Raw genomic sequence first — 8468 nt, 5'->3', positions numbered from 1 at the left:
GATTGGCATCAATGTCAGAAGAGTCCCCGCATAAAACCATATGAAGAAACGTTTCACTGTAAGAACACAGACATATTATTTAACTGTGGTGGATAGTTGCTTTAAAAAAAAATTACTGTTGCTTAGCCTCCTGCCTCCAATGTTTATGTCTTCCAGTGAGGAATTCTGCTCAAAGCCTACATTCCTTTTTCTCACTATAGTGGAGATCTTCAGATGATACCCACTCATGGCTTGAGCTTATGCCCACTCCCAGGGCTGTCCCTCACTGTCCACTGTCGTTACCAGGCTCACGCAAATTATGAGCAGTTTTTGTTTTCTTTGACTATAAGTTACAGACTTTGGACCTTATTAAACCATCTACACGATATTGCACTTTGTTCGGAAATAGACTTACAGGAACTCAGAACAAGATATTTTTATTGTCAATAAACTTCACTTTTTTGTTGTTGCTTTGTGTTTCGAAATTTCATGCTTGGATTTTGCTAATAACTACTGCTGCGTTTATTTTATAGTTTTATGTTGAGGTAGGCGATCTTGTCTTTTTAAAAACAGTAGAAGAACACCAAAGCAATACTTTGAAAAAATGCTACAATGTATAAATAGCACTTCTGAGAACATAAAGTAAGCTTTGTTGTGTTATCACACAGCAGATCCAACAATATACTACAGAACTGTACTGTCAACAGGAAGAATTAAAACCCCCCACCCACAACAGTCCTACAAGAACGCTTCTTAGGAAAGCCACTCAATTTACTTGTGTGTCTCTCAAGGCCCTGGCATCTCACCTTTGCACAAATACTTTTTTGCAGTGAGTAACAGCAATACTTTTTCAAGCTATTTTCTGTTTTGTGACATAACAGGCTTAGTGTTTTTTTTTTCCAGAAAAGTCTCTTCCACGATTTTAAAAAATCTCACACTGGGTATATTATTAGCGTTAAGCACAGAGTAAAAATATTTTTCTGTATTAGCAATTATTGGTTTTCTTATTTTACTAGACTGCAAAGGTGACCCTTTTATTACTCAAAGTCTTGAGACTCTTCCCTCTCCCCCCAAAGGGAAACTAGTTCACACAATGACAGCTACTTCTAATTGTGTAGCCAATTGCTCAGTTACTCTAGCCAATGCTCAGACTTTGGCTTCAGTATACAAGACCAATTAAAACAGGAACACTGGCAAGAAAACATAATAATGCTTCCTTCAATTTATTACTTACGGTAAATGGGTTACAACAAAAAAAAAGCCTCTAACGGATTCTGGGACTGATGCATTGCTTCTGTACTGTAGATAATTAAGTGTTTTAGTGGGAAATTGTTCATAGGACGGATATACAATTAGACAAATTTGTTCACATATCATGTTTCATTGAAGTCTGTATGAGCTTTCTATACTTGGCAATGGGTCCTGATCCTAGATACTTTTATGCCTGATTAATTGTCAATATTAGGCAGGAGTTTGCTCATTAGCTCCTTGCAGGGCACATCTCAAATTGCAGGAAGCTCCATTTAGAGATGATATGTTAACTGTTAATAAACCACACTGTGTTTCACAAAAAAAATAAAAATAAAAAAAAATTGCTGGATATACATACCAGTAAATTTTCTATGAGAACTGAAAAAATACAAATTATTCTCTTGTATACACAAGTTGTGGCTGCTAGTACTGTTAACTTATTAACTTATTCAGGACTCCCTAGTGAATAAAAGCATCCCAACATAAATTTGCTGTGTATTATTCATGCTACATTTTAAAGTTTTCAATCTGTCATGTCAACGGCTTTAAATCATATCTACACCGATGTGCTACACCGGCGTCATTTTTAAACACAAAGAAATAAATTAGAGAACATCTTGCCACACAACAGACATTTATTTTTGTAGATTCCTTTCCAAGGACTCATTGCCTTGATAGAGAGATTGAAGGATGACAGAAAAGTGGATATATATTTGCATCTGATAACTCATACTTCTTTTTACATTAGTTTTGCTTTCAGTCTAGTAAAGTTATAGTTCACTTTCAGTGGCAAAAGCCTGTTCTTTCCCATTAAGTAGTCTTAAAGTACTTAGCATATCTAAAATTTAAGCATACTTTATTTATAATTGGTCATGCTCCTGGATTTTGAAACCATTTCTGATAGCTGCAGACAGAAGTCATGTGACATTAATAGTACAAGTCTTTGCCCAGCAAACCACAAGGAATCAACAAGGGAGGCAGCAGACTACCCTACATCATCAGATTGTTTTAGATGCTGAGCACAAAACAAACAAACCCCAGTAAAGCACCTAGGAGATCTTCACAAAGGTATCAAAGTAGCAGCAAGGGCTATTTCTAAAGCATAAAACAATAAACTCATGCAGGGACCTCGCTGCTATTCCTATTCAGTGGGGTGATGCTGCCTCCACATTCTCTGATGTTGTTATTACAGTTCAAGGTAGCTGACAGTGAGATACTTACACCCTGAGGTCTTCTGTAGCAGAGAGACTAAAGAGATAATGCCAAAAGTCTTCTGACATGGAGAGGGGTTTTGCAAGGAATTCTGCTTAAGAAGCAAAAGTTATGGATTCAGCTCATTCAGTACTTGAGTCCTGGATGAATGTAAAAGGAATATGCAGGAATATGCAGATCTCTGTAGGGAAGTAAAGGAAAAGCTGGAGGTATGGGAAGGGAAACTTCTCTTCACGTATCTAGAGCTGGCACCAATTTACTTAATAACTTTCAAAGTATTTACCAAACATGGGCTTCCAATATGACAACTAATGACACTAACTCATTTACACTTTCCCAAAGAAAAAGATAAGAAAAGGACAGCTTGAATTACTAGTTGCACAGTCAAAACTCCTACAGTCTTCACAGGCCAAAGCAAATTCAGGCACACTCACGATATGCAAGTACCAAAATAGTGACCATTACTATATTACTCATTATTACCTTCTAAACCAAACAAATGTTGCAGGATTGATTAGTGGCCAGGGTTTATGTGATCAGAAATGGGAGGTGACTGAACAACTTGCTTGAGAGGCTGAATCATTTTCCAGAGTGATGTGTTTGTGCTAAACATGAAGCCCCATGAACCTTCCTTAATTCATAACTGAAATACCTTCTCTCCAATTCTTCAGCATTCTGATTAAACAGGTTTTAATGGAAAAACTGGTGTCATGGGAAGAGATAACCTACTGCTGTTGGACTGCAGATTGACCTGGGACCTTTTTTTCCAGAACCTTTTTTTAAGGACTAGAAAGAGGCAGACAGTCCTAGGTGATTCATAGAGAAAGGATGCCTGGATGGGAGTCTCACCAGACCTCAGTGCCCCACTGCTTAAACAGATTATAATTCAAGATACAGCTGAGATGCTAGCTATTGATGATCAGTAGAATTTTCTGTTCTGGGTACTTGTGGCTACTAAAGCAAAGTGATCTGAACCTCATTCTTTGGGACTTTTCCAGGCAGTTAAAAACCTGGAATGTAAAGATTGCTACAGGACTCAAGTAATCAAAAATTATTCTAAAATTGTGACTGATACATTTTTGGGTGTGTAGACTCATTTGGAAAGTACCAAATTGTAACTGGAGTGCAAGTTACATGAAAGTGTATTCTAAAATGAAGTGCTTGAGAATATTTCTAATTACTGCACTCTGAGAATACCGGGATTCACTGAGAAAGCTGAATGGGAAATTATTATTAGATATTATTATGGGAGATTCTGATGGGTCTGTTGATGGGAAAATGCTTCCTTCACTGAAGCATATTGATGCAATCTCCTTTTACAAATTACCCAAAGTGTTCCACATTCCACTGAAATAAATGGAATTAGCCATAGATGTCTTGGTTATATTTTCCACCAAGCCAATGTTGGTTTTGAAAACTCTACAGCACATTTTCCACAACTTTGATAGTCTAAATATTTCACAAAGTAATCTTGAGTGACTAAATTTTCAGATGTCCCACTGCAAATATTTTTAAGGGCTCTGATTTTCAGAAAGTACTGAACACCTCTGAAAGTAAGGCCCAATTAAGATGTTTCAAATTGGGTACTGAAAATCAAGATACTCAAAATCTCTATCACTTCTGAAAATCATTGCTGGTAACTTTATATTTCCCTAGATATTTTCCAAAGATTTATTTTGGGAACACTTTTTCCTTTGAGGATGGATCTGTAGGTGATATCATTCAGGATAACGTAGTAAATATTAGTCTTTGTCTAGAAAAAAAGCTTACTTCTTAGGATGGCCCTTCTCTCCACCAGCACAAAGTACTGCTGCTTTTATATTTCAAATAAATTCCAGGAAGCAGGCAATAGAAGTGTTTCACCATTTTTAAATTATTCTATTTTTTTTAAAAAAACAATGCTGCTCTAGATTTGAAGGCTTCTGCGTTAGACTTCTGCTTTGCACATTTTTCATGCAGGATGAAAATAATTAAAAAGCAGAAAGCCTTCCTTCATTACAAAACAGATTCATCCCCTTTACAACTTGTTTGACAGAGCAAGAGATCGTATAATGGAGAATCCGCCTTTTTTCTAATCGCTCAAATGCTTTCACACTCCATGGGTTGCTATAAAGCAGAATTTGCTTCTATATTAATGGAACCACCTTAAATAGTCTGGAAGTAAATTATTCATGCATCATCTTCTTCAGGTGACATCTTGGATACAGAGACTGCCCATCTTTCACAGTGACAAAGTTGTAAAACTTCCACCTGCCTTTCCATACCAGTCCATCTGGCAATGTTTCTGACATCGCTGACTCTCTTTCTTCCTCTTCTTAGTTTGTCTGTGATCTGGCCTGATAGTATGAGCACTGGAATTGAGTTCCTCTGGGATAGGTGAGCAATGTGTCTGCAGAGACATGTTATTCTCTTACCTCAGGTCTTAAGTAATTGTGTTCTTTTTAAATTCATTTTCTCATCATCTCATTATCCATTGATTTAGTTATTAGCTAATTTTTAGAATTCTTTTGTAATGCAAAAACTCAAATGCACTGCGTCATCTCTCAGTGTCCTTTTTAAATGTCCAGTTCTCACATCCATAGAGGAGAGTCGACCATATGTAGCACTTCAGAATATAGTGCAGATGTGTAGCTTTAGTTTTTGACAAGTCAGAGGTCTTTGGAAGTAGCTGAAAACATTTTTTTGCAAGCTGTATCCTTCGCTTCTCTTGATTTCTTTATCACATCTTCCATCTGATGTTATCAGAATGCCTAAATAGGGAAAACTACTCACTTGTTTCATCCTTTGATTGTCAAGATATAAACGTTAACTACTTTGTACATTACTTATTTGTTTACTTATTTTTTTAGTCCTATTTCAGAACAAAATCTCTTATGGGTACATTCTTGCAGTCCATAGAATTATTCCTGTTATAGGGCAGCAAGTGTGAGCTACGTGTGTCCATCGATGGTCATTAAATGGTAAGGAGGGAGAATAAGAATTAAATATTCTCACAAATTCTGCAGGAAAAGAATTAAGTCAGAGGAAAGAAAGATAGAGAACATTAACCCAATCTTCTTGGGCTATTACAAAAAGCCTTTCGAAAATAGGATGAGTTATTTCCACCATAGCTAGTTGTATAATAAGTTTCTGCCCAACATTTTGCATGATCAGCACTGATGGATGCTTTAAAAAAAATCATCTTAATCTCTGATCTTTTCCACTGATTTGCAGATTTTAAATACCTAATGCAAGATAACAAGACAAAAATATATAATAAATATAATCATGTGGAAAAAAGAGTAGAACACTTAGTTGTTCACCAGCATTACATACAGATCACCAGATGAAAGGGAACTGATATTTTGTGCTGTAAATCAGTGAATGGTCAACTGACTCTAACATTCATTCAAATGGAGCCCTCAGCTAGTGTTTTGTTGGCATGCAGATTTCTAAACAGGTAAACACTTTTTTTCTTTAACAGAAAAAAAGACACCTAGAAACATGATTGGGCATGGAAGCTAGGGGAAAAAATATGAAAAATAACAGTGTACAAGTACTGCCTTCTTCTAAATGGAATTATCATTCTAGAGTGTGGGGGCAGTGAATTAAAGGTCTGTGCCCCTGTTGCATAGCCCACTACACAGGGAAATAGGATTCTCCTTTAGCCATACCAGAGTGCTGGCATAACTCCTAAACACACAAATTGCAAGGTACCTTAAAAACTGATGGCTAGCTTCTCAGCTTTAAAAATCGGATTTGTTCCTGTTGAAGTCTGACCACTCATTCTTGTTTCATGCTCCCTGACCTACCAGGCATCCTCTATACGTCTACTAAAATATAGCTTTACTCTCATATGCACTTTGATGTTAGCTGTCTATATGGGCAGATAGTAAGAATTAACCCATATTGGCAAAAGGGATTCACAAAGACAGAGAACATTCTTACTACAAGATGTTAGGAAGGAGAAAAAGCAAAAGAGGGAAGGAATGGAAGTATGCAACAACAAAAAAAGAAAAACAAAAAAGGAGCAATTCATTCTCCAACTGTCCCAATCTAGGAGCTGTCAACTTCTCATGCGAATGGTCAGCTCCCTGTGGGAGTGCTCAACCCATGCTCAGCTCTTGGAATGTTGAAATTAGCTGAATTTGTAATACTAAGAGAGATCATATTGATGTAATCAACAACTTTTGAAACTTTTTAGTTTGCAAATTAGGAGCTAACTGTTAATTGACTGGCAATTTTACTGTTTCATCTAGGGTATCTTCCAATTATCTGCTTGAAAAATTAATATAATTATTTCATAGATACTAAAGCTTGTTCTTTAAGAAAAAAAATTACAGGTTCTTGGTGGGAAATCTCGTTAGGGTTTTACTAGAATTCTGTCAACCAAAAGTTTCCTCTGTCTCATTTGGTAAAATCAAAATATCCTTTGACTTGTATCAGAATTCTACATGATGTTTACTGTTTAGAATCACTTCAGATAAACTATTTTTGGGGCACAGTGGGGTCATGTGGTCTACTGGAGCTTGATTTCTAAAGTGTGGTAATATGTTGTGAGTTAACTAGTCCATGTAGACCTTGCTGTTGTGCTTTAATATAATACTGTTTCAAACAGTACTATGTTAAAGCACACCAGCAAGGTCTACACAAAGCAATTAACGTGCACTATGTTAGTATACTTTAGAAACCATAACCCCATAGAGTGCACTACCCCACCATGTAGGCAAGCCCTTAGGTTTATTTTTTTAAAAAAACAAATCAACGAAATAGAATTCTTGTCTATAACGTCACTGGAACCACTGGAAGCTGGTAGTATTTTCATGATTTACAACATTTATATGGTGATGATTGCTGGTTCAGGGACAGGTTGTATAATCAAAATATTCTTGGGCTTCAGAAGTTTCCAACATGCATTTCTTTGTTTTGGTGTCTTTCGGGTAGGGTTTCACTTCCCAATAGTCAAGTGGCTCCTATATCACATTCAGGTATGTGTACATTGTTCCTTAATTAGGGTCTGGGATTCCTCTATATCAGTGTTTCCCAAACTGGGGTCGCGGCTTGTGTAGGGAAAGCCCCTGGCGGGCTGGGCTGGTTTGTCTACCTGCCCCATCCACAGGTCTGACCAATCGTGGCTCCCATTCATATAAGCTAATCCTCCCACCTGTCTAAATTGCATTGCATGGTGCTCAGGCTTATTTCACACAGTTTTCTCATTTGTCACATACTGCAGATAATGCTTTTGGAACTCAAAAAGAATTAATGGGAAACCAGTGGGAATACTTGTACAGACAGGTACTTTTCAATTCAAGTAAGGGTGTTATAACTGGGCAAAATTCTTCTTACTAAAAAACTTGTAAGAGACAGCAGAATCACCAGGTTTATACAGCGTAACTCCATTGACTTCACTGGAATTAGTCCTAATTAACACCAACTTTAGTTAAAGAAAAATCAAGTATCTCTTCTTTTTCAATTACTTATGCTTCATTGTCTAACTTGACTAGCTGAATGTGTTTACCCTGGGATGAATTCTTCTTTGCACTGCTCTTGTTGTGTGAGATATAGGATCCTTTGAAAAGTTTACATACTTCTCATGGATTTAGTTGAATGATCTCAACAAATCTGCACAGGCAGTCAAAACGCATTTCTGAGATCCCAAAGGTACACTCTCTCCAAATCTACTCAGGGTAGCTAAGTATGTTTTGTTTTGTATTTTATTTTGAAGGAATGAAAGAATCAAGAAAGAAGTCATCAGAAATGAGCTGCAGAGGGCCATCTCTATCACATTCAAGAAAACATGGCAAAATAGGAATTATGTGTTAATCTGGGCTAGCTGAGAAATTTGGCCAGTCTTTGATTAAATCTTGTAAATCTAGAGGCAGAATCATTGCTCCTCTCTGTACTTTTCTCATGCAGAATATGACAAAATCTCCAAGGTCTGTGACAAAGAGAAAACTTCTGTATTTTAACTCTGGCTCTGTTCGATTTTAACCCACTTGACAATGAATCTGTACAACAGTTTGCTCCTCAAATTCTCATTCCTTTTT

The 8468-nt window shown here is 36.8% G+C and overlaps 1 long non-coding RNA gene across 1 annotated transcript in view; it reads right to left on the bottom strand.

Annotated features, from left to right (window-relative positions):
• Window positions 1–2460: 2460 nt before the first annotated feature.
• The window catches only part of LOC116814715 (uncharacterized), an 80810-nt gene continuing 74802 nt past the window's right edge, over window positions 2461–8468 (bottom strand). The window contains exon 3 of the long non-coding RNA XR_004371321.2: window positions 2461–2623. This is a non-coding gene — a long non-coding RNA (uncharacterized LOC116814715). The remainder of the gene's footprint in view (window positions 2624–8468) is intronic.

The sequence above is a fragment of the Chelonoidis abingdonii genome, chromosome 1 (assembly GCF_003597395.2).
Source record: "Chelonoidis abingdonii isolate Lonesome George chromosome 1, CheloAbing_2.0, whole genome shotgun sequence".
NCBI classification, from domain to species: domain Eukaryota; kingdom Metazoa; phylum Chordata; order Testudines; family Testudinidae; genus Chelonoidis; species Chelonoidis abingdonii.
The sequence above is the reverse complement of the archived record's forward strand: the minus strand, read 5'-3'. Positions and strand labels throughout refer to the sequence as shown.